Source organism: Myiozetetes cayanensis, unplaced genomic scaffold (genome assembly GCF_022539395.1).
Source record: "Myiozetetes cayanensis isolate MyiCay16 unplaced genomic scaffold, myiCay2020 scf12, whole genome shotgun sequence".
In the NCBI taxonomy this organism is placed as follows: domain Eukaryota; kingdom Metazoa; phylum Chordata; class Aves; order Passeriformes; family Tyrannidae; genus Myiozetetes; species Myiozetetes cayanensis.
Genome location: NW_026086826.1, coordinates 18,757,952 through 18,763,951, shown reverse-complemented (window position 1 = coordinate 18,763,951; position 6,000 = coordinate 18,757,952).

Sequence of the window (6,000 nt, the reverse complement as noted above, 5' to 3'; positions counted from 1 at the left end):
AGCAATGGTTTTTTAGGAAAAATACAGAAACCAAATAACAATTAGAACAGAGTAATCCTGGAAAGACAGCATCCAGAAAAGGTCTGCCTCTACATTAGAGGTTCTGGAAACAATACTATCACTGGTTACTCCTGAGATATTAGTTATGCTAGCTTCATTAGGTTTTGGTTTTTTCTTTTTTTTTTTTTTAAACCCAATTACCCGTAGAATCTTCAGCCTTATAAATCAAGGAGATTCATAAAGGTATATCTACTCCTAAAAGCATCAGTAGCTTAACTTGAGCTTAATTACATAAGAATTTAGTAATGAGCTATTTATAATTGCAGTAGAAACAACATAAATGCAGTCACATAAAAGGATAGTCCTTTTCTCTCCTATCCTGAGAAGTCCTGAAAGTTGAAGAATTTACCTAAAACTGAAAAAATCTCCCTTGTGGCCTAGTCTATCTGCCTTGGACTGGATTAGGAAACATGTTTTGTAGAGTTGACTGGATTAAAAAGTCAAAATACAAAAGACTGAGCAAAAACATTTTGAAAACTTTGTCCAACAAACCAAACAAATGTGTAACTGTCAAGTAATATTTCTGACAAAAATGTAATTAAGAGCTTTTAATGACGCAGATGGACTCTGAGAATGTGAACTGTAATCCAGAATAGACAACTGATTAGGACAGCTCCATCTCAGACTCAGGCAGACCTCCTGATTCTAAGCAAGCTCTGCTGTAGTTGAGACCAGGAGTACACTTTCACATCGCTCCTGAAGCACTTGTATTCTTTATTTTAGCAAAATCTATCTTATTCCTCTTCTTTAAGGTCCTTTGCAGATTTCATTCTCGTGCACCTTGGCAATAACTACACTGTGCCCAATTCTGCCTGATCTACCAGGTCCTTATTTATGCTGAGTCAGCATCTCTCACTAACCCTTCACTCTTCTAATTAAGAGGCAGCTGTCATACCATGTCAAGAAGGAATCTTTTAAGTGCAAGGTAAATCAATTAATTCCTGGTGGCAATCTATTTTCACATTTTGTCTAAGTGTAAATGACTTCTGGAAGTCTGGAAGATGTGTCATTCATTCATCTGAAATAGCTTGACTTTGGTGACTTAAACACAGATTTAGTGACAGACACTTAGTGGAAGATTTCTCTTGTGTTCCTTTGCAGAAGGCTACTGATGAGTTACAGTCAGTGGGTAACATGAAGAGGCTGCATGTATTTATTTGGCTAAGTTCCTAGCTAATTTAAAGAGGTTTTATTTCACTTGATAATGAATTATCATTTTCAGTCACTTAGACTCTTTAAATTTGTAAAAATAAAAAGATACCTATTACGTAAATTAGGAAGTATTTTTCCAAGCACATGTAGTGAGCTTACCAAAACAAGTGATTATGACTGTTTATGGCATCATAATCACACAAGAACATCCTCTTGGGGCTTCCAGAGAAAGCTTTAATACAAATATATTAATTTGCTGATAGACACCTGGAAGGCACCAGAGAAGCCCACAAAGAAACTGTTTAACAGTGACGTTTCTCAGCAGAAACAGCTGATGTTTATTGTTTAATACTCACAGGTCTCCTCCAGATGTGCCAGAATTGGAACATGTGCCTTGGCACTCAGATTTGTCAGTCAGTCAGAGTCCAGAGAGTCTCAAAGGTACTCCCTGACAGTTTCCCAAGCCCTTCCTTTCACTCTACATAGCAGAGAGAAGTCACCGCAGGATGTGCCTCACGATGCTACGTCACCAGGGTTACACTGAGTTTTCACTTTCAAAAGCAGAAGTAGATGAATTCCCATTCCTTCACCAGCTCCCATTGCAAGGAATAGTCAGGTAACAATTTTTGTTTCCATATTTATAACATTTTTTCATGGTGAATTATAAATCTACTACAAGGGAAAAAACAACTCACTTTCTATAAATAGTCATTTCCCAAGGGCTGGAACAATGTCTTCTGTTTTGTTTCAAAAGAGTAAGCATGCCTGGAATCATATCTGACATAATTAGAAGTGCAGTATATTTAGTATACCTGATGTTTTTAGGCAATTCTATACTCACCACCCTGCAACTGTTCTATTGGGATAGAGAGTAGCAATGCCTACCAACATCATCCTCACAATGCCCAACAATTCAACCTCAAAACAAAAGCATCTGGCTTCTGTTTGGTGTTCCCATTTCATAGCAGTAGATAGAAGTACAGTAATAGATAAAATTTTTAACAGATAAAGCCTCAGAACAGCTAATGTAATACCTACTTTAGTGCATGTAGCTATTGAGCCTGATTTGCAAAGACTGCTCATTACAGTGAGCACAATATCAGACAATGCATCTAGAGGCTGAAGACAAAGCATGTCTACTGAGGCCTTTTGACCTATATTTTTTTTCCTTCAATCTTAATCCCTCTGGTACAACATCACTGACTATTTCTCCAGACAGAACATGGTCTTCCTGTGTGAGCTGTGGCTTACACCAACTTCCCAGCTGACAATATAATTTTATAAACCTTCATATCCTTCTGCTAAAACTTTCAATCCTGAGGCTTGATAACCCAGGTCAAAATTCTCCATCCTATAGATCAAGCCTGAGAAAGACTTCATTTTTACTAGATTACAAAATCTTTTTTTCTCAAGTACTCGACTGTTGGGTTCTTTAGTCTCCCACATAATATTCAAGATAAGGCAAAATGAGTGACATATAAACAATGACATGTGATTTCATAGATGAAGTAATAACATAAGAATACACACAAGTCCTAGTATTTTGAAGAAGAGACTCTGTTTTGGAGGACTGTGAGAATGGAATGTACAAAGTCCAACTCCTATCACTGTTTCAGTATCATGTAACCCTGGATATGAGGTCACACAGAGATCTGAGCACAGAAGAAAATGCAGAAATGAACTAAAGACAACATGGCAACAAAGAGCTCCAAAGAGGTCAGGGACAGAGCCTGTTTACAGGGAAGTCATGACTCACTGGGTACCTTTCTGTGCAGTGGAAGAAAGGAGTTGTGTATGTGTGTGTGAGACCCGTGGAGCGCATGTGCTCTATACATTGGGCAAACACTGCTGCCCTTAAGATGGCACATTTTCTCTGAAATAATTAAATAAACTTCCCACTAGTAGTATTCCCTTCCACATGCTAGTCATGAAAATGCTTTGAACTTGGACTTCACTTAATTACAAATATCTAGTTAGTTAACTAAGGCCAAGATCATGTGTTTTTGAAGTGGTCGCTCTCGTCCTTCCATCTGATTGTCCCCTTGTCTATTTCTATTATTCACGATCTTAAGCCTAAATGTAAGATTATCACCTTTTGGAGGCAGAGACCAAGTATTATATCTTTGAAGCACAATGAATCCTAATTAGGTATAATCAATAATTATAGTTGTGTAATGGAAAATAGGAAGGTGAGGAAAAAGGAAATGGCTGAGACCATAATAATTACTTTCTATTAGGACTGGCAGGGAAAACTAGTGTGAGAAGCTGGCCACCTGAGAAAACAGATACCTGTTCATTTGGCTTTTCTTTAGAGTTGAAATAGCTCAGTTAAAATACACTGTCACACTAAACATCATTCATAACTTCAACAAACTCTGGAAGCAAAGCTATACTTTGCTTCTACTTGAGGTACGTGTGTCTCTGAGGGTTTTGCTGTGGTAACCTCTGTGGAATGCAGCAATTACCACCTACGTGGCAAATTGGAAGTGTTACATTCCTCTGCTAGTAATGCACTCCTCCATTTAGCCAGAGGTCAGGGAGGAGAAGGAGGTGACTCTAATGGAGGGAGCAGTCAGAGACACAGTATTCTACTAGAAGGACAAAGCTTCAACAGGTGTTAACCTCACCATGTAGGATTTAAAAGCCCCTCCACATGGAATGTAAAAGCCCTCTTACACCCATGAGAGACAAAATAATTTGGAAAAAAATCAAAATTGAGCTCCATGACACTTATGATCTAATATTTTATGTTCCTACTGATCACTGAACTCTCACATTGCCAGAAATGCCCAGTGCTACCTTGCTAACACAAGGCTGGTTTTGTTTGTTTTCTGACATGCTCAATGTTAAATGTTACATGTAAAAATGACGATTTTTATGCTGCAAATATGTTTTGCTTTCCAGTCCAAGTAGAAGCTATGCTACATCTGTGTAATGGTATCAGCACACATACAAATATACATATGTAAATAAATAGATATCAGCATGTATCAGCATAATGCTACCACTTCAGATCTCAAGTTTTATAAGGTAAAGAATGTTTTATCTCTCAAACAGTTGTGGATAAAAGACGGGGTTTCAGAATAGATGTGCATTTCAAAGGAAGATAAAGCAGACATAAGCTGCTTACATTAAGAACCACCGTGCTATCCTGAACAAATGGGAGAGCAGCAAGAATTTCATGCACAGCAGTATTCTTCCTAGTCTGATTAAAAGAGTAAACAAAACCCAAAAAACCCCCATTCAAAACACATAAACCTCAGTCTTTTGGCAGCAGTTCAACAACCTGCTGCAATCTTCATGACCAATCAGAAGTGCTCTTAGTTCTCTATCTAATTTGACATCTGTTTTAATCACTGTAAAAAATCCTGGGTTAAACCCATGGTTTCTCCATTGTCTTTATTACGGTTGGCACATGTCCAGTTCTTACACTAACAAAGGAGCACTCATGTTAAATGTAAAAAGCATGTTCTGTATTAGATTCCATATTGCACAAGTCCCTACTCTTGCTACAACATGCAATCTGATGTTCCATCCACTAAATGAATTCCTTACAGAATGCATTATTTTTTGCAATACATTTGAACACAATGATAATATAAACCATCCTTATGGAGAAGTATTAATTCAGTGCAATCCATTAATCTAAAGACTTTCAAGCTTAGTGTGATATCATCCACAGTATGAAAGGTGTGCTATTTGTTATCATCTTATCACCCTTTCACAGAAGAACAGCATCCTCATAGCAACCGTAATTATAGAGAAACAGTGATATAAATATCCTCGATGCATCTTTTAATTAGGTTTAGCAAGTGAAAATATTTTGGAGAGTCAACTCAAGGTCAGTTGTCTAAGGACCACTTTGCAGTGGTTCACAAAGTGAGAATTTCTGCTGCAACCCAAGAAAATACATTCTACTGTCTGCATCAGCCACAGTCACACTATTGTTTGTACTGCTGATGTATAAATGTGCCTTTTCATGTCTGCTGTCAGAGGGTTAAACCATATCTACGTCCACAGTGCAAGATATTAACTGGGTACTTGAAACTAGGCCACTATGCACAGTTCTCAACATTAATTCAAATGAAGTAATACAACTGGGAGTAAAGAGAGAACTTCAAAACAGCACAGGAAAAGGGGAAAAAAAGGAAAAGAAGTACCTGGGGAAGAACACATGTCTCATAGTTAGATAGTTCACAGGATTTAGCTGTGGAACCAGATACTTTCAGCTTCAAATTTAAGTTTCATAGAAACAAGCTTCACCTTTAATTTAACAATTTTTTACATTTTGAGTGCTTTCTCTATCAATGTGAAAGTAAAACAAAGTTAGGAGTGTGTGGCTTCCAGGAATAGTAACAGAAATGGTGTTTTACATTTCAGAACTCAGTTTGAAGATCATGTTTGAAACCAAGCCCAGAAAGCTGCGTAAAGTTAGGTCACAGATGAGCGTAGGCTGTGAAGTTTCCTGAAGGATAAACATGTGACAGATGTAGGAGGAAAGGAGTTTTGTGGGAACAAAGGAACAAAGGGAACTTAGGATGTAAGTATTCACTTTTTATTGCTAAATATTTATCTATAAGTAGTGCAATCTCAAGGCACATACACAAGCAGACCTGCAGGCCTGCTGCAAAGCATCATGAGATGCGGTGTGGTATAAACTGCTGTATTATCCCTGGCACACTTACAGTGGGATTACATATCAAGCACACATGGAGGGTGAATCCTGATGGTAGGACAGATATAAGCAGCTCCTGATGAGTGCAGAGCTGAGACAAAATGTTAGTGTTT